Below are 21,537 nucleotides of genomic sequence, written 5' to 3' on the forward strand. Positions count from 1 at the left end.
TGACGCCACTGCACTGCAGCCTGGGCGACAGAGCGAGACTCTGTCTCAAAAAAAAAAAAAGACCTGGGGTCACATGTGCTTTTCTTTCTTCGTTAGTCAAATTAGATTGTTAACACTGGGCTTGCCTGCCTCCTGGATTATTGCAGGAGCAAATGGGATAAGCTACATGGAAACATGGAACCCAGTGTAAATGTGAAGTGCTAAAGCCCGGGTCCTGCACCCCAGATTTCCCGAGGCATCTGAGCCCTGTGGGAAGGAGGGCCCGTGCTGACTCCCAGCCCCCGGGTGCAGGTGCCTAGAGTAATTTACATCAGGTGGTCTCTTTTGTTGTTTTCTAAACATCATGCAGGTTAATGGTACACCATTCTGCGAGTCAAATCTTGAATCTGGATGATAAGGTGAGTTTTTATTCTACTTTTTCTAATTTCTTTTCCCACATAATTGCATTTCAGGAAGCGTCCCTGGGTTATTTCTTTTTCTTCAGTTTGTCTAATAACTTTCTGTGAGCAGACCCCACAGGGTGCAGCAGTGAGGATCCCTGGACTTGGCTAAAAGAAAACCTCCAAACCTTGACCTCCCTGGGCAGCTCAGCCTGCCACCTGGCAGGGGCCCCTCTGGGGCTCACACTTATTTTGGCCTTTGTGAACTGTGCAGAACCAGGGCTGACCCTGCCGAACTGTGGATGTGTGGCCAAGACAGGTCCCAGTGTCCTGCCCGGGCTGTGCATGTGAGGGAGGCGGTGATGCAACGTGATGGCATTTGTGACAGGGTGAGGGAAAGAGATTGCTGGCTGGGGCTTCAAGGGGTGCGATTAGATTACGGCGGAGTGGCCTGTCTGGTGGAGATGGAAGACTTGGTTCTGTTCATTTCATAGGCAGCGGATTCCCGCAGTTTCAGACTGGCCAGAGAAATCCATTTCTGGAGTAGTAGGCAGAAATGTGGAGCTGAGAGGCTCATTCCACAATGTTTCCCTGAGCTTTTGCCTTTTGCTTCTTCACTTTTCCTTCTCTGGCTTTCTGTTTTCTAAGCTTGCATGCTTCCACAATGCTAAAACATCTGCTAATAAAGGTTTTATTAGCAGGTTTTATTCCAACCACCTGGAATCCAAAACACAAAGGTTTTATTCCAACCACCTGGAATCTTGTCAATCTCAGCTTATATTCCTTCTCGTCTTCCTACCCACTCATTGCTTTTGTTGTGTATTTAAGTCCTTTCAGGCGCAGGGAGCAAAGGGCTTGGGGGCAAAGACATTGGGCTTTGGTGTCAGACTCACCAGATTTGAACTTTGCTCGACCACTTTTACCTGGGTGACCTTGGGCAAGTTAATTAACTTCCATGAGACTTAGTTTTCTCATCCATGAAAAGGAGAGTATCTTATCCTCTAAGCTGTTATGAGGGCTGCATTAAAGAAAATACATAATGTTTTAAAAATAACTTTTGGCACTTAGCATACATTCCATGAATGGTGATTTCCTTCTCTTTTTATTCTCTTATATATGTTTTTTGGTTGTTCTCTGTTAAGTATTTCAGGAAAAAGGTTTTGATGCGGAGTGAGAGACTCAGATATAGTTAGATTGCACTACAGTTAATATCCCACCATAGTTCCTATGTCAACTGTCATCTCTGATCTCAGTCCGTTACCAAGGATCTTAGTGGGTGAGCAGTGTCCAAGCCAAGGCGGAAGAAGATGGGATCAGGAAGAGGCTCTACATAGAACCTTGTGGTGTTCACCTGCAGGGTAAAATAGGGAACCAGTGTCATCTTCTGCTTAGGGCTGGAGTGCAGTGGTGAGTCATGGCCTCAAACTCCTGGGCTCAAGTGATTTTCCCACCTCAGCCTCCCAAAGTGCTGGAATTACAAGCATGAGCCACTGTGCCTGGTATATAAAAAATATATACATGCTTGCATATATTTTTTAAGTTTTTTTGAATGAATATCCTAATGTAAAATTTCCTAAACCTCAGTTGCTTGCCATAGTCTAATACTTAACTATATTATTCTTTATTTTATGTGTTAATTGAAATGGAGTATCAGAGAATATTTAGGTGTGTTGCTTTTTATTGTTTTTCTGTATATATATTTTACATAGTTGAGATCATATTGTGTGCAATTTCTGTTCTGATTTTTCATGTTTGAGATACGGGTCTCACTGTGTCGCCCAGGCTGGACTGAAGTAGAGCAATCATAGCTCACTGCAGCCTCTACCTCCTGGGCTCAAGCAATCCTCTTTGCTTAGCCTCCTGAGTAGCTGGGACTATAGGCACTTGCCACCCTGCTTGGCTAATTAAAAATTTTTTTTTGTAGAGATGGTGTCTTGCTATGCTGCCCAAGCTGGTCTTGAACTCCTGGGCCCAAATGATCCTCCTGCCTTGGCCTCTCAAAGTTCTGGGATCACAGGCATGAGCCACCATGCCCGGCCTGTTGTGATTTTCTACCTAATTTAAAATTATACGCATTTCCTTATATCAGCAAATATTCTCTTCAAATTTGATTTTGGGAGCTGAGGTTCCTGTGGTAGCCCAGGGTGGCATCACAACTTCATGGGACCCTCTTTGGACAAGGTCTCTATTGCTGGTGAGCTGATGGGACTCTGAGGTGGGCAAGCCGTCCACCCACTCCATTTGCAGCATTTAAAAAATGTTCTTTTCTTTTTTTTTTGAGACAGGGTTTCACTATGTTGCCCAGGCTGGTCTCGAACTCCTAGGCCTAGTTATCCACCCACCTCAGTCTCCCAACCATTTACAACTTCGAGTTTGGGGCTCAGAGATTTGTGCGGCTTATATTTTGCTTTCACTGAAACATTCATGACTGATCTTTATCATCTTATTAGAAGTTGAGAACACAGTGACTTTCATCTATGGTGGACTAAAGGAAACCCTTGTTTAATAAAGTGATGTGAAACTCCAAACAAAAACAACATTATTCATAATAAGCTGCGTTCTCCAATCTAGAGAATCAGAGAACAGCCTCTCAGAAACCAGTCAAGAGTCCTGTTCATCCCCACTCCTAGATTGCATGTAGGTGACAAATGTTTCTGTTTCCCCTTCCTTCTGGTTTGTTCTGGGCGGTTCCTCTCTCCTTTTCCCAGGTATAGTAATGCCAGTTCTGTAAGGAATCACATATGTTGGGTGCTCGCAGAATTCCTTCTGAGGCCCAGCTCTCCACCCTTCCTCTGTGCGCCTCTGTGGCCTCTCTGTCTTAGGGTCCTCACGTCGTAGCTCAGCCCAAGCCAGCTCCAGGGCCGGCCAGCTCTGTCGGCTCTCTGCGTCTGAGAGAGAGGGTGCCTCATGACCCATTGGAAGGGATCTGAGTGCCTACAGCCTTCAGAAGTGCAACTAGGAAGCCAGGTCACCGGTGGCTGGGGATGGCTTGTCCACCAGCTAGCAGCCAGACAATCGAATAGCGCCCTACATGGGACAGGAGGAGCGCCTGAGCTCTTCACGCCGTCTCCACCAGCCTTCATTTAATGTCTTATTGGAGCAAAATGACTGAGGACAGCAAAGCCCAGTGGCTTCTCCCAGACAGTTTCTGGTCACCACAGGAGCGGTGGCTGCAAGCTACCTTCTGGATCCTCAGGGGTAACTACTCTGAGTGGCTAGTGCCTCAGAACTGAACTCAGAAGCCTGGGGTTATGGCCACAGATGGACCACCCTGGTGCTCAGGGCCAGATGTAAGAGGAGCCTGGGAGAGGCCCTGACCCTCCCAAACTAGAGGACAATAATATACCCATGATGATAATACCCAAAGGTTAAAAAAACAACCAAACCCCGAACTTAGATGATCCCATGTATATCATCACGTGTCTCAACTAAGAGCAGGGAGACCAGGTTCACATTGCTGGAAGCTCAGAATTTTCATGGTGCCTCTAGAAAAATCATCCCATCCCAGGCCAAGCTGTGATTAGAGGTGCTTTTCATCAGGTCTCTTTCTTCCAGTTGCTCTCCGCTCTCCAGCTTTGTTCTGGCTTAGACTCTCAGCCCAGGCCACCCAGGGGCAGTGGCCGCTGAAGGGGGCAGCCCCGCAGCTGCTTCCTCCAAATGCTCTGGGATTCAAGGCCGGGTGCTGGGTGATTACACCGCTGTTATCTGGGATTAGCTATTTTCACTCCCTGTATTTATATCATGGAAGCTGCAGCGTGATGCTGCCAGATGCCAATGTGGGCAAACTTCTTCCTTTTGGACCCACCTGCTGTTCTGCTAACACCCGGCAAGGTGGCAGTTGGTGGGGACCAGACCTGCCAACCCCTCCTCCACTCACTTCTCACACGTGCAGAGCAGTGAACTGAGTCATTGTGAGAGACTCAGGTCAGCAGCAACAGGCGAAGGCTGGACACAGACTTGGGGGCGGGAGGGGTGGAGGGCTGGCAGCGGTCCCTGCAGAAGACGCCTGTCACCTCCCTAATCCCCTGAAGTCTTCAAGTCTAGGAACCCTCTCGCCTGCCCTCCACCCCTGCCCCACCCCGACCCACGTGTATCTCCCTGTTGCAGTGAGGCGTTCTGAAGGGCCCTCATTTTAGGCAGCTCAGAAAAGCGCCAAGTGCCTGAGAGTCGCAAATGTAAGTGCAGAGGGATTAAAAGGCCCTGCTGCATTTAACTTGCTCCATCTTCGTTTCCATCTCGCCTTCCATCCCTGTTTTTTTTTTTTTTTTTTTTTTTTTTTGTCCCCTCGAGGAGGTGGGAAGATCCTGGCTTGTCAGCTTGTCTTTCAGGAAATGGACAGGATTTTTTTTTTGAAGGTATGTTCTATCTCACTGGGGCTGCACTAGCTTACTTCAGCAAGCTTCTTAGAGATGCAGAGACTGTAGGTGGGATTTGCCCCCAGGCCCTGGTGCATTGAGGGAGGCTTCTCCCACTTGCCTGGGAAGGTTGCCTGCAGGCTCACTCCCTCTCCTGGGCAAAAGTAGGCAACGCCAGGCCTTGGCTGTGCCTGCCTTGGGAGCTCTGAGACCATCACATCAGGAGGAGGCTTCAGATGCAGCCCCAGGGATTCTGCCCAGAAAAAACAGTATGTTTGGTGTGGCCACTGGCTTCTCATGCCCCACTGTGGAGCTCTGTCCCTCTGGGCTTCTCTGCCCAGGCTCATCTCTCAGGGCAGAAATCTCAAGGGTGACAAGTTAGCCCTCCCAGGTATGTATTAATTTTTTTAAAATTATTTATTTATTTGTATTTATTTATTTATTTATTTATTTTTGAGACAGGGTCTTGCTCTGTCACTCAGGCTGGAGTGCAGTGGCATGATCATCACTCACTGCAGCCTCGAACTCCTGGGACTCAAGTGATCCTCTGAGCTCAGCCTCCCAAGTAACTGGGACTACAGGCACATGCTACCACATCTGGCTATTTTTTTTTTTTTTTTTTAACAGAGATGGGGTTTTAATTTGTGGCCCAGGCTGGTCTCGAACTCCTGGGCTCAAGTGGTCCTCCTGCCTCGGCCTTCCAAAGTGCTGGGATTATAGGCATGAGCCACCACACCTGTCCCCCCAAATTTTTTTTACCCTAGCATAGAGTTTCCTAAACCCCAGTTGTTTACCATAGCCAGGTAAGATAAATACTGTATAAATAAAGACATAAAAATATAGATAATAAAAATTAACATATTAAAGAATATATTTACTGAAAGAATATTTTTATTGACATTGATTCACCTTTTTCTTAACCCAAAAACTTATTTTAGCATTGTCTCAAGTATCCAAGTATATGTCTCAAGTATCCAAGTAAGAGTATCCAAGATATCATGGGTTTGAGGCCCTAGTTATTTTTTGTCTTTCTACACTTTAAAGTAAATACTAACTTTAAAAAATCCAGGTACTGGCCTGGCGCGGTGGCTCACGCCTGTAATCGCAGCACTTTGGGAGGGCAAGGCGGGCGGATCACTTGAGGCCAGGAGTTTCAGACCAGCCTGGACAACATGGTGAAACCCCGTCTCTACTAAAAATACGAAAATTAGCCGGACGTGGTGGCAGGCGCCTGTAATCCTAGCTACTCGGGAGGCTGAGGCACGAGAATCACTTGAACTTGGGAGGCGGAGGTTGCAGTAAGCTGAGATCGTGCCACTGCACTGCAGCCTGGGCGACAGAGCGAGACTCCATCTCTAAAACAAACAGACAAACAAACAAAAACAAACCCAGATACTATCATGCATTGGAAAATGCTGGCCTAACTAAATGAAAGACGGAAAAGTGGAGAATTCCAGTCGCCATGGTGCAGGCGTGGGTGGGAGGGGGCAGACACATCTGCAAGGGGGCTCAGTGGTGGACGTGGCTGGTGGAGGGGGCGTGGGTAGAGGAGGGGAGAAGTGGCAGAAGATAAACTTAATTGGCTGGAAAAGGTAGAGCAGCATCTTTTTTGGGGAACATTCATTCCTTGGACTGAAAAGGAGAGATATCATTGAAATCCCAATTGGCTAGTACAAAGCTTCTGTCTTGGATGTGGCTGTCCAACCAGGAAGGCTTACTAAACCCAGCCCCGTCTATACTGGGAGTGAAAGTCACCTGGGGGCAAGCTGAGCAGAGGGCCACCCAGTGAAGTGACTACCCATGGCTTTGGCACCTATGGGCGATTCCTTCTCCTACCCCCAACCTCGACACTGCAGGCCGAAGGGAGCACCAGTGGGGAGGACTAAAGAAATGGCAGCAGCAAGGCCCAGGAGTTCCTGTTTCCAAAGCGGAGGAAAGGAAAACGCAACTCCCGCCTTAGGCTCAGGCCACTCCCACTTCACTGTTCCCCTTCTGCAGGAGGGCCCGCGGACCCCTCAAGTGCTTCTGGAAGCAGGTGGGGGTTTGTTTCTATCCCTCCCGCAGCCCACTCCCTCCCTTATTATGTAAAGAATCACAAGTTCATTGTCATTTTAGGAAATAGAGAAGCAGAAGAAAAACTAATTTCGCTAGTTGACAAAAAACACTGATAATATTTAGGTGTGGTGCTTTTCATTCATTTCTCTAGATAGATATTTTTTGAGACAAGGTCTTGCTCTGTCGCCCGGGGTGGAGTGCAGTGATGCCATCATGGCTCATTGCAGCCTTAATCTCCTGGGCTCAAGCAATCCTCCCACTTCAGCCTCCTGAGTAGCTGGGACTACAGGTGTGTGCTACTGCGCCCAGCTAATTTAAAAAATTTTTTTGTAGATATGGGGCTAGGGTGTCACTATTTTGCCGGGGCTGGTCTTGAACTCCTGGTCTCAAGAGATCCTCCTGCCTCAGCCTCCCAAAGTGTTGGTATTACAGGAGTGAGCCTATGTATGTTTTTTTTATATAGCTGTGAACACATGGCCTGCAATTTCTGATGTAATTCTTACACTTAATATGAAATTATAAGCATTTTCCCATGCCGTTGAATGTTGTTTACAAATTATTTTTCATGGACACTACATATACCATAATACATTTAATATTGGTAGCTAAGTTTTGTGTTTTTTTGTGCATTAAAGATTCCATTTTTTTTTTACTATTATAAATAATGCTGCAATTAATTTCTTTGGTCATATAGTAAAAGTTTCAGCTATTTTCTAAGGATAGATTCCCAGAAGTGGTACCAGTGTAGAGTGTTGGTGTAGAATGTAGAAAATTATGTTTTATGTAAATAAGATGAAATATAAGCATCTATATTTGTATGTATGTAAATGAATTTTTGAAGAATCCACAGAAAACTAATGACAGTATTTATCTGACCACTGAGGGTGGGATGGGATCCAGGCAGGGAAACAGGGTAAAGAAAGATGTCTCACAGCATACATTTTTGCTATTTTGAGTTTTGAAGCATGTATATCTATGACTTATTAAAAAATTAAAAACTAACGACAAACTCTAATTGGTGCTTAATTGTAGAACTGAAGCAGGAGTCCCTCTATAACTGGCTTTTATGTTTTCCCTGGCATGTCCAGCGCCATGCATTCATAATCAACAGTCGGGTGAGATACACTGTGGGCTCTTGATAACTGGGTGAAGGCAGGAAGGCAGCTTGGCTCCACTAAGACATCTAGGGCCCCAGGCTCCTCCTATCTTGTTGGTCACCAGCCTGTGTGATGGGAGAAAGAGAGATAGTTGAGGGTAGGCAATTTCCTTTCCAGGAAGAGATGTGGGAGTCAGACACATCAAGTCTTCTCACTGTCATTGGTGAGGACTTGGTCAGGGACCACCCCTAACTGCAAAGAGGTCTGGGAAATGTAATCTCTGCCAGGGCAGCCAGGATGCAGCCTGGGGTTTTATTATTAAAAAGAAGGGGAAAATGAGACTGGGGGAAAATGAAAGTCTTCGGCCATGGGAACTGTTAAAATAAAAGAAGGGCTAGAAATTTTTGGCTGTACCAGACTATCTTGCAGTCTTTTATTTTAGCTAAACTCATACAACTCTGTTACTATGGGAATAATTAAAAGGCTATAGTAGTAATGGTATTATTATAATAGCATTATCTCTATTTTCCTGTAGTTATCCCTCAATAAACTACCTTCTCTCAGGTGAGCACTCCGTTGTAATTGAGTGCCAAATCGAATAATTGCCAAATCCAATTATTCGATTTGGCAGTTTGTCAAATGACATCCCTGCCATATACTTTCTTAGGTGCTGGGTGCTTACAAAAAGGGCAAAGGATAGAGCCGCTGCTCCCCAGAGGACTCAAAATGACTTTCATGTGGAACACAGGAGGAGTGAGAAGGGCCTCCCATTTATTTACCATCTACTAAGACATTGTGTCCCTGACACGTACCAGGTAGGAATTATTAACACAGAAGGAACTGAGGCCTGAGAAGGGGAAGAATTCACTTAAGGTCACCAGCTTGGAAGTGTCAGAACCAGGCCAAATTATGTTGCCTTCAAAGCCAGTGCAAACAATGTACAAAATGTTGTTAAAATGATATTGCTCAGGCTGGGTGCGGTGGCTCACACTTGTAATTCTAGCACTTTGGAAGGCTGAGGCAGTAGGATCACTGAGCCCAGGAGTTTGAAACCAGCCTGGTCAACATGGTGAAACCTCGTCTCTACAAACAATACAAAAATTAGCTGGGTATGGTGGTGTGCCCGTAGTACCAGCTACTCAGGAGTCTGAGGCTGGAGGATTGCTTGAGCCCAGGAGGCAGAGGTTGCAGTGAGCGGATATCACACTCCAGCCTGGGAGACAGGGTGGAAAAAAAAAAAATCTTGCCCTATCACTTCCAGCCACCCAACTAATCCTCATCCCCACTCCCAGAAACAACATCTTTTAGCCTATTTGCTATTTATTCCGGTATTTGCTTCAATATTTCCAAGTAACATGTATATTAAGCTATCTTTTGATTTATCAGTTGTGACCATTATTGTTTGACTTCCAATTATGCAAATGAAGATTTCGTTCCATGTATATTTTCTCTTTCCTTTTTCTTCCAATAGAACTTATTATTTTATAAAATGTTTATACAGTATTTACATTATTATAGCATTGTAAAAACTTGGTTCAACAGTATTCACCATTGAACCTGATAGTCTACTGTGATTAAGTTTTCTTTCTTGTACAGTTTTTCTGTGTGCTTGGTTTTCTTTGAATATCTGACTTGCTCTTCAACAGCTCTGCTAGCCACTCCATATCATTTTCTCTATGGTCAAACCATCAGACAATGCGTCAGTTCAGTCTTTTTCTTGAAGAGCCTGCTCTTCCTGATCTTTAAGCTTTCTGCGTATCCTCATATTTTTATTCACCCATTTCCTGGGAAATCTGTTTACTTTTCTCTTGTGTTGGTTCCTTCTTCTCCTGATTCTCTGCCTTCTTTGTTTTCCTGAATACTGTTCTTCAGTAATTTTCTCAGAAAGGGTGCGCAAGTGGTGAATTCTTGAGATCTTGCATGCTTACAATGTCTTAATTTTGTCTTTTCACTTGATTTATAATCTGGCTGGATATAGATGTTGAAATTCATTTTTCCTAAGCTTTTGAAGTAAGTTCCCTATTTTTCTCTAGCTGTCGAGAAGTCTGTTACTATTTTATTTCTTGATATTTTTGTATGTAACTTGGCTGTTTTTCTTTTCTTTTCTTTCTTTTTTTTTTTTTTTTGAAACTGGGTCTTTCTCTTTGGCCCAGGCTGGAGTACAGTGGTGTGAACATGGCTCACTGCAGCCTTTAACTCCTGGGCTCAGGCAATCCTTTTGCCTCAGCCTCCTCAGTAGCTGGGATACAGGTGCATGCCACTATGCATGGCTAATTCTTATTATTTTTATTTTTTTGTGTAGACGGTGTCTCACTTTGTTGCCCAGGCTGGTCTTGAACTGGTGAGCCCAAATGATCCTCCCACCTTGGCCTCCCAAAGTGCTGGGATTATAGGCATGAGCCACTGTATCTGGACTGGCTTTTTTTTTCTCTGTGGATGTGTTCAGTATCTTTTATCTTTGCTGTTCTGAAATTTCAGAATTATGTTCCTTTGCATAGTTATTTTTATCATTTGTTATGTTGGGGGCTTTGAAGGCTTTTAAAATCTGGAGATGCATGCTTTGCAATTCTATAAACTTTTCTTGAATTTTTTTGTGATAATTTCCATTTCACCATTTTATCTGATGTCATTTTCTGGAATTCCTATTACTTAGATTTTCATGTTAGGCTTCTCAAATTGCTTCTGTAATTTCTTTTCAGTCTTTCCTTACCTATTGCCTTCTTTTTGGCTTTTTATTTTGAAAGGGATATTTCAGGAGGATACACTGAACTTTATGTTTATCTAAGCTTTTTATTTTAAATATCCTTTATCTTCCTCTTATGGAAGGATTCGTTCATTTCAGCAATAAACAAAAATTTTTACTCAGAGCAATTTCTTGTTCTTTGACTTTTCCTTTTCTATAGTATGCATCTCCTGTTTCATGGGAGCAATATCTTATTACACAGAGAATATTAATTATGATTCTTTGATGTTTTTCTGAGCTGTACATGATCTCTCTGTGCTCTGAGTTTCTTCATAGTCTTTTGTTTGGTCTGGTCTTTCATGGTGGTATTCTTCAAGATTATGGGGATTCTTGTTTCTCAGTTTATGTTTAAATCAGAAGCTGACTGGAAGCTCTGTGTGCTCCTTTTCAAGGAGATATAATTCACATACCATAAAACTCATCTCTTTTTATAATCCTTTGGGTATATACCCAGTAATGGGATTGCTGGGTCAAATGGTATTTCTGGTTCTAGATCCTTGAGGAATTGCCACACCATCTTCCACAATGGTTGAACTAATTTACATTCCCACCAACAGTGTAAAAGCATTCCTATTTCTCCAGCATGTATACACCATGGAATACTATGCAGCCATAAAAAAGAATGAATTCATGTCCTTTGCAGGGACATGGATGGACCTGGAAGCCATCATTCTCAGCAAACTAACACAGGAACAGAAAACAAAGCACCGCATGTTCTCACTCATAAGTGGGAGCTGAACAATGAGAACACATGGACACAGAGAGGAGAACATCATACACGGGGGACTGTCGGGGTGAGGGGCAAGGGGAGGGATAGCATTAGGAGAAATACCTAATGCATGCGGGGCTTAAAACCTAGATGATGGGTTGACAGGTGCAGCAAACCACCATGGCACATGTATACCTATGTAACAAACCTTCACATTCTGCACATGTATCCCAGAACTTAAAGTAAAAACAAACAAACAAAAAATAAAGCAAACTCACCTCTTTAAGTTGTACAATTCAGTTGCTTTTAGCATATTCACAATGACTGCATCACCACTATCTAACTCCAGAACATTTTCATTACCCCAAATAGAAACTCTGTACCCATGAGCAGTCACTCCTCCCTCCACCCTCACCCCAGCCCCTGGAGCCACTAATATACTTTCTGTCTGTATAGATTTGCCAATTCTGGACGTTCATATAAATAGAATCAAAATAGAATCATACAGAATGGGGCCTTTTGGGTTTGGCTTCTTTCCCTTAGCATGATGCTTTCAAGGTTCCCCCATATTGTGACACATTTCAGCGCTTCCTTCTCTTTGATTGCTGAGTAACATTCCACTGTAGGATAGACCACATGTGTTTATCCATTCTTCAGTCGATCGACTCTGTACTCTTTAAAGAGGTTTTTCAAACAATTCTTGTTTTCATTCCTGTTCAATCTCTATCTCACGTGAGCACTTGATGCCTCCTATTTCTGAGCCTTTTCTGGGGCTCTGTAGAACAATTTGTGGGCCCTGCTACCCAACCCTGAAGACCCTTGTGTTTGCCTTGCTGCTTCTCCACTGAGTCATTTACATTTTTCCAGTGCTTTTGTCTTTATATATTGGAATTAAGCGTTATAGACGCCACATCTCCTGGGTTCAGGGAAGATGTAGTCTGTACATCTGTTTCTTCTGCTTCTTGTCCTTGTGAGATTGGAAAAGGAAAATCTTTATTCCCTTATCTTGAGACTGGAAGCCCTCCAATGCATTTCACATTAGGCTGTGTTGATTCTTCATATTTTTTATTTTTTAATATGTAATTTAGACATTTTCTTTAGAGATAGGGTTACCCAGGCTGTTCTCGAGCTCCTGGCCTGAAATCCCAAAGTGTTGAGATTATAGGCATAAGCGACCATGCTCAACCTGTGCAACTTCTTTTAAAGTACAGTATGTGGATCGGATGGTAAGTGCTAAAATGAGTCATTCATGTAATCAATTCATTCAATGCAAACGTATTGACCACCTATGTCTGGGCATTGTACTGGGAAATCAGGTGACAATAACAGAGACACAGTCCCTACCCTCAAGGAACTTCTATGTTAGTAAGAGATCTAAACAAGCAAACAGATCATTGCAATCTAGTGGTAAGTACTAAGACGGTAAGTTCAGAGAAGGAGGGCACATAGGTGAGAGTACTTAACTCAGACTTGGAATAAGGCTTTCACTTTCCAGAATACTTCCACACATTCAGAGGAATCTCACTAAGTTCTAAGATGAGAAAGCAACCCTTTATCTGTCCTTCCTGTAGTCTCATAACATCTTTCTTTGACATGGAGAGTCTCCCTGAACCGTTCAGGTTCCCTGCAGCCCCTAGGAGACAAAGATACTCAAAACGCCAATGCTGCTTCTGTGGGAAGTTGGCCTGGAGCCTGGCCCTCCTCTGGCTGCTGCGTAGACACCATTCCAGTGATGAAGGCTGGCACAGGAGGCCCCTGGGCAGGGTTCAGGCTTCCAGACAGGCCTGGCCACGTGATGAGTGGTTGCGTGGACAGAAATGTGTTTTGAATCCAACTCTTGTTTGCCGGGTTTATTCTCAGTGCCTGAATGTGCTAGAAGCAAACAGAAGCCAGGATGAGGGCCTCACCCCAGAAGAGCTTGAGTTGTCAGCGAAAATAAATCTGGGGACAGAAGCTAAAAAATCAGGAAGTGTCGTGAACTGAGATACGTGACATCACGGAATGCTCTGAATGCAACTGCCATTTTTATTTCTCAATATTAATACTTTTTATCTTTTCTCCTTTTCCCACATTCTGTTAACGTAAGATGATAGGGAATCAATTTTGCATTGATATTAGTCCAGGTTAGGGAGGCGGCAGGGCCCAGCTAAACGCCTGCGTCCTGCTCTGGGCCTCTAGAGAGGTGCTGAGTGGTGAGGGGGCCTGGGTGGACGCTGGGCTCCTCCTCAGCAGAGAAGCACTGCCAAGCTAGAGAGGCTGGCTGCATTCTATCTCCCTTCCAGGGCAGAAATAGACCTGGGGGAGGATGCATGCTGTATGAGCCAGATTTGGCCAAATATATTAGCAAGACATTTCTAATCACAAATGTCTTAATGAAAGAACAAAATGCCTCATGGAGAAAGGATGCACCTTTGCAGTTTAAGCGGAGATTGGAAGCTGTTCTAGGGGTGTTGGTCCTTCCAAGTCTTGACTGTATAATCTCAATAATAATTAAAGAGCAAGTAATATCTACTGAGTGCAAATCGTGTCACTTTACATATATTAATTTACTTAATCCTCACAACAGCCCTGGAGCTAGGCATTATTATTATTGGCCCATTTTACAGATGAAGGGCCTGAGGCATACAGAGGTTGCCGTGAAGTTTTTGTTCTTTTTTCCATCAAAGTGGTCTGCAGAGCGAAAGCCATTCTATTACAGGGATTGAAAGCCTGAGCTCCAGTGAACTTGGACTCTAGAATTTGTCACATTCCCAGCTAAGTAAGCTTGGGAAGTTCCTTCCTGTCTCTGAGCCTCAGTGTTCTCATCTGTGTAATAGGCACAATAACAGTGCCTTCCTGTTAGTGCCCTACCTAACACATAGATGCTAGCTAAAACCCAACCCAATGGAACCCAAATTATGTTTCAAAAAATCCTTTCTTTTTCCTTCTTTCTCTTTCTTTTTCTGTCTCTCTTTTGAGATGAGGTCTTGCTGTGTCACCCAGGCTGGAGTGCAATGGCGCAATTGTAGCTCACTGCAGCCTCAACCTGGGCTTAAGCGATCCTTCCGCTTTGGCCTCCCAAAGTGTTAGGATTACAGGCGTGAAACACCACACTCAAAAAAAAAAAATCTTTCCTTTTGGCATATTTGCAAACACAGTCTTCATGGCGGCCTGTTCCCAGGAGTTCGTGGGAACTGAGGATTGAATTGAGCTGCGTGACCCTGGAACTTTTACACACAGGCAGGGACTCAGTCTGTGCCAGGGGGCTGTGTAGGATCACCTGTCGATGCTGAGAGGCAGGAAAGCGAGAAAGGAGGAATAGGTGGAACAAAAAGTAGAGCCAGAACCCGTGAGCATCTGCCTGAGACCTTCCCTTGCCCTCCTGCTAACTGAACGCTTTGCTTTCACCCTGGCAACAAAAATGTTCAGGTTTGCTGGCGTCACACATGTCAGATATCACACTGTCACCATTATGATGCAGATGAGGGTCTCCAGTGAAGGCTTTTGTCCTCTGCCTGGTGTTTAAGGCCAAGCCCAGGTCCTGCCCCTCTAGGCAGTTCTGGCTGTGTACGTGCGGGAAGAGCATACGCATTAGTAAGGGACACACTGGGGTCCAAATCCTGGCGTGGCCACTAACAAGCGATGCAGCATCAGGCCAGTGACCATTTGTGACCTCTAGTTTTCATCTATGAAAGGTAGAAAGCAGCCTGGGCAGCATAGTGAGGCCCTGCCTCTACTAAAAATTAAAAAATTAGCCAGGTGTGACGGCATGCACCTGTAGTCCCAGCTACTCGGGAGGCTGAGGCAGGAGGATCACTTGAGCCCAGAAGTGTGAGGCTTCAGTAAACTCTAATCATGCCCCTGCACTCCAGCCTGGGTAGCAGAGCGAAATTCTGTCTCCAAAACAAAAAGATAAAAAGGGTGGAAAGCACCACGTACTGCCACATGAGGTTGTTGAGTGCATTAAATGGGATAATGTGTGTGAAGTACTCAGTGTAATGGTTGGCACCTAATACATGGTGAGGCTTAATACTTGGCAAAGAATTATTATTATGTCATAGGTAGATAAACCAAGTCTGTTCAAATAAGCGGTTATTATTACGCGATAGTGTCTCCTGCCATTTTCTTCCATTCTCTTCTCTTCCTCTTGAAATTCTGCTTTTCTATAGGAAACAGAGCTAACTTAAGAGATGCATACATTCTTCTTTTCTAATGTGTTTTAAAGAGTCCACATTTTCTGAGGAGCTTTCTGGAGACCATCTGTATCTTCATTCACAGGAGTGCCTCTACTCTGGACATCCAGGGACTTCGGAGAGCTGGAAGCATAAGGACTGTGCAATGACAGAATCTGTGTTTTCTACCACACCCTGCCTGTGAATAGTCCTAATATTTAACAAGTGAGTAAACGGCCCGGCACGGTGGCTCACGCCTGTAATCCCAGCACTTTGGGAGGCCGAGGCGGGTGGATCACGAGGTCAGGAGATCGAGACCATCCTGGCCAACATGGTGAAACCCCATCTCTACTAAAAATACAAAAAAAAAATTAGCCGGGCATGGTGGCGGGCGCCTGTAGTCCCAGCTACTTGGGAGGCTGAGGCAGGAGAATCGCTTGAACCTGGGAGGCAGAGGTTGCAATGAGCCGAGATTGCACCACTGCACTCCAGCCTAGCGACAACAGTGAGACTCCTTCTCAAAAAAAAAAAAAAAGTGAATAAACAATATGAAATGAACATAGGAGAAAACAACTCCTAGCCCTATGACCTCAGCAATTCAATTTTATTTGTTTTCCTTTTGTTTCTCCTACAAGTACATATAATTTTTAGATATCTGGAATCAAAATATTGAATATGTTTTTGTGTTCTTCCTTCCATTTGCAGAATTTTCCCAAGTTACTGCATAATCTTCATTATAATTGTAAATATGCATTCAAGTGGATGCATCACAGTTTACTTAGCCATCACTGTTATTTATGTTGCTTGTAATCTTAAAAATTATTCATAGTTAAGTCTGCAAAGATGCACATAGTTCCCCATGCACCTGATTTATTTTGTCTTCCATTGAGACCTATTTATATTTTCAGCCAGTGTCACTTTTAGGGTTAGTAAGTTTCCTACCTTTGCTGTGAGCTGTGGGAAGTGGCATGCCTTTATCTCTAGAATTGTTCTTTAAGTGTCAAGAGTAGCTTGGTTCTGTTAGTCTAGGCTGGGAGAATAGAGGAGAGGGGAGTGCTCCTGGGTAGGTTGAAATCCAAAGCTCAATGTTGCCTTCAAGTGAGAACATGCAGGAACTGCAGGGTTGGGAGATGGGTCTCTGCCTTGGATGGGGCACTTGAGTTTGGGTGTAGGATTGAGATCTTTAGGAGACACCAATCTGGTTCAGAGATGGACTTGGGGCAATTAGATGACAATCACCAGATAGTTGACTTTCTCAATTCAGTTTTTTGTTTTGTTTTTGATGGAGTTTCACTCTTGTTACCCAGGCTGGAGTGCAGTGGCACGATCTCGGCTCACTGCAACCTCCGCCTCCCGGATTCAAGCGATTCTCCTGCCTCAGCCCCCCAAGTAGCTGGGACTACAGGCGTGTGCCACCACACCTGGCTAATTTTTGTATTTTTGTAGTAGAGACAGGATTTCACCATCTTGGCCAGGCTGGTCTCGAACTCCTGACCTCTGATGATCTGCCCGCCTCAGCCTCCCAAAATGCTGGGATTACAGGTGTGAGCCTCCTCGCCTGGTCTCTCGATTCCGTTTTTATTCCATTCAGTTTTACGATTTCCTTACTAGAAGAAGAAGAGGAAGAAGAGGGAGAGGGAGAATGAGAAGAGCCACCAAGAATTAAAAACTGCTATTTGCCAGTCTTTTTGCTAGGTGGTTTACATACATCAATGTTAAATTTTATGATAATACTCTTATAACTACTGTTTTACAAATGAGAAAACTGAGACTCGCGAGATCAAGTTATTTGCCCAAAGTCACCCAGCTGTCAGATGCAGGAACCAGGTCCAAATAAAGTCTGTTGGGTTCTAAGTCCTGACCATTTTGCTACAGCAGGCTGATCTCCCGATGAAACTGTCAAGGACGACATAGATCCGAGCCCAGGTTGAATTGGCAAATCTTCAAGTCAAGTCTGTTGCTTCGGTGACTCCATGGCCCTGCTATTCTCACTGGAGCTCTGCCTCTCAGGCCCCACTGGGAAGCCCTCTATGTCAGCGGGCCAGGGCGCTTTACAAGCACGCAGTCCTTCATGGACCCATCCTGGTTCCTTAAGGCAGCCTTGGACAGTTAAATGGCCTGGGCCTCCCTGTGGCTCTGGGCGTCCTGGGCCTGAGGCTCTAAGGCCAAACCTGCTCCCTGCCCTAGAGAGGGAGGGTCACCAAGCAGTCAAGTGCTGCCAGCCAGCCCTCCTGCCCCCAGGGCTAAGCAGGCAGGGCCAGCAGCAACCCCTAAACTGTCTCCCTCCTTCTTTAAAAACATTAGGTTAAAAAACCAAGAACGTGTAAGGTAGGAAAAGCAAACAAAAAATCTTCCCAATCCCAATTTCCAGATAATTCCTATTAAGATTAGAGGGAGAGAGGGAGAGAGGGGGAGGGAAGGGGGGGGAGGGAGAGAGAGAGAGAGAATACATTCCCATGGCAAAACAATCATTCAAACAGCACAGAAAGGCAGAAAATAAAAAGTAAACTGCTGGGTTTCCTTCAAGAATTTTCTTGGGCGTGGGCCAGTAGACAAGTAATGCATCTAGTTACTTGCACACATTTAGAATCCACAAAGGGGTGGCACTCCAGGCGCGTCCAGCACGTTGCTTTTCTCATTTGCTGCTGCTCCGGGATCTTTTGCAGCAGCAAGACCCCATTCTTGTAAGGGCTGCGCAGAGTTGTGCCGCCCATGCCCGGCTGGTTTGAAGGTGCCCCATGGGCGGGCGCGGACGTGTGGTTGCTCCAGTGTTTCCTACAGCACTCTCAGCCACGCCTCCGCCACCCCAGCGGCGCTGCAGGAACCAGCCCGCCGCCAGCGCGAAGAAAAAACCGGGTGCCACGTGCTCACCCGGCGGCCTCCAGACCCAGCCCTGCCCGCCGGCTGTGCGCGGGTGCCGGCAGACGCCGAGCTGCTGCCCCCGTGTGGCCTGGCGCGGGGGATCCTCTTGCTCACTGGGGGCGTGTCCCGGTAAACCAGAACCTCAGCCCATCAACTCACTCATGGGGTTACAGAGGAGGAGAATCTTTGGTCCTCACCGTCATAGCTCACCCAGTGGCTGAATCCCGCTCGCACGCGCCTCATCCAGGCAGCTGTGGAACCTGGTTGAAACCAGGATGGTCAGCTTCTACACTGTGTTTGGGGGCTATTTGACAGTGCCTGCTGTGTTCCTATTCTGGTGCTAAAAAGCAGGAGCTCTCTTATGCTCAAATGGAAAGGCCTATTGGAGTCAGATGAACTTGGCTCCACCACTTATATGCTGAGTCTGTTCATCCATCCATCCACCATCCATCTATTCGCCAACCCTCCCATCCATCCATTCATCCATCCATCCACCCTGTCATCCAGCCACCTGTCCATCTATTCATCCACCACCCTTACATATTTTCATCCACTCTCCTATCAATCCATCTATCCATCCATTCATTCATCAGTCCACCCATCCATCCATCCATCCATCCACCCATCCCTTCATCCATCCAACCATCCACCCAGTCATCTATGCATCCACCCAGTCATCTATGCATCCACCCACTCATCCACCCATCATTCAACTATCCACCCAACCATCCATCCATTCGTCAGTCCATCCATCCATCCATCCATCCATCCCCTCATCCATCCAATCATCCACCCTTTCATCTATCCATCCATCCACTCACCCACCCATCATTCAACTATCCATCCAACCATCCATTCATTCATCTGTCCATCCATCTATCCTTTCAGTCATTCAAAATTATTTGTTGAGTGTTGATGTGGTTTGGCTGTGTCCCCACCCAAATCTCATCTTGAATTGTGTAGCTTCCATAATTCCCACATGTTGCAGGAGGGACCTGGTGGGAGATAACTGAATCATGGGGGTGGTTTCCCCCATACTGTTCTCATGGTAGTGAATAAGTCTCACGAGATCTGATGATTTTACAAGCGGTTTCCCCTATCAGTTGGCTCTCATTCTCTCTTGTCTGCTGCCATGTAAGATGTGCCTTTTGCCTTCTGCCATGATCGTGAGGCCTCCCCAGCCAAGTGGAACTGTAAGTCCATTAAACCTCTTTTCTTTATAAATTATTCGGTCTCAGGTATGTCTTTACTAGGAGTGTGAAAACAGACTAATACAAGTGTCAACTTGTGCACCTTGAGTGCTGAGCTCTATGACTTTGGATAAGTTACTTTACTTCTTTGAGCCTCAGTTTCCACATCTGCAAATTGAACATAATGACACCTAAATTTTGCAAAGTTGTTGGGAAGATTCAACAAAATAATGTAGGTGAAATACGTGGTACATAGTAGATGCTCTGTAAATGGCATTTACAAGTTCTGAAATTTAGAAGACACCTAATCTTCTAGAAGCTTATGTATTAGTTAGGGAGGCCTGATATAGGTACATAAAGCAATTGGAGAGTTTTAACAAGTATAAAATATTGCAAGACTATTGTGCATGCATGTGTATGCTTGCACACATGTGTGTACCAACTGCAGGCCTGTGGGCTGAAGCAGTGCAAAGTGAGGGGCTAGAGTGGACTTCTTCAAGAGGTGAATCTTTTTTTTTTTTTCTGGTAGAGACTGGGATTTTGCTATGCTGCCCAGGCTGATCTTGAACTCCTGGCCTCAAGTGATCCTCCCAATTTGGCTGCCCAAAGTGCTGGGATTATAGGTGTAAGTCACTGCGTGAGTACCTAGTTAGTCTTTAAGAACCGGGATTGCTAGAGAGAAGTGGAAAGGGTGTGTTAGGACAGGGACTGCTCAAGCAAAAATATTTTCCTGCACAATAGTGCTTGCGTGTTCAGCCTATCAGCCATGGCATTAGCCCAAAACCAAACCAAACCAAACCAAACAAAAACCCACTAATGGTGGGCCCTGTCAAGACAAACTATTGCCTGAGGAAGGGAAGCAGTCAGCCTATTCTGAGATTAAAAAATCAACGAGAGGCACTTTAGCTACTGATTGCTAAATTCACTTAGCTCAGGAGTCCACTGTGAACCTAGACAGAATTTGCTAGATTGCTTGCAGGGGAGGGTTCAAAGATTCTGGTCCAGCCAACAATTATTAAATACTTGCTACTTGCCAATGATTATTAAGCATTGTGCTGGATTCCTCACATACCTATAAGGTGGAATTATTACACTCATTCTCAGAGGAAGAGACTGAGGGTCAGAGAGGATAAATGACCTGCCCAGGGCCACACAGATTATAGATGTAGTCAGGATTCCAACTGAGGTTTCCTCCTGATTCACTGGTTTTCTCCTATACCTCCTCTACCTTCTCTCTTATTCTCTCCTTAGCTTCAGGTAAGAACTACTTACAATTGGGTCTTCCATGTTGTTGGCCCGAGTATCTGGGAACTCTCTCTTCCGTGTCAGGGAGGACATAAGTGGCCCTCTTCATCCAGAATGCTTGGAGGGAACTCAGGAAAACCCCAGGGGATCTCTCTCTCTTTAAACGGTAACCCTGAGCACAAGCACTGACTTTTCAGTCTCAGAGTTTGTTAAGTAAGCTGTGCGGTACCCTACTGTGATAAGCCACAATATTTTGGTTACAAAGATTTTTAAAATTAGTTTGTGATGCTTACCTTAGGCTTCTTTACTTTCCTTAGTAAATAAATGTTTTAAAACTTAAAATAACTTGTATAAATCAAAGAAAATGAAAGGACTCATAAATTTCCACCATCCCAATGTAGCACTTTTCTCTCTTAACAAGCCCTGGCCAGAGGACTGGACAGTGTTGACGCATCTGGGGTAGAGCCTGTACACCTGCGCTGGGGATCTCTCCCTTGGAGAGGATGGAGAGCGTGGGGGTGGGGCTACCAGGGCAATAGGGAGGCGGGCTTGATGTAGGTGGTTTCACGGGCAGGGGTTGAGAAGGAGGGAAGGGGCTGGGCAAAGCATAAAGGAGGTAGAGGGATGGTGAGTTCAGAGGGCAGGATTGGCAGCCAAAATGAGTGACTAGTGCACTGAGGAAGTAGATTTCAGGTAAGGAGATGAGTTTAACAAATTCTGGATGAGGGCACCTGGAAGGCAACTTTGAGC

Source organism: Pongo pygmaeus, chromosome 4, assembly GCF_028885625.2.
Source record: "Pongo pygmaeus isolate AG05252 chromosome 4, NHGRI_mPonPyg2-v2.0_pri, whole genome shotgun sequence".
NCBI lineage: Eukaryota > Metazoa > Chordata > Mammalia > Primates > Hominidae > Pongo > Pongo pygmaeus.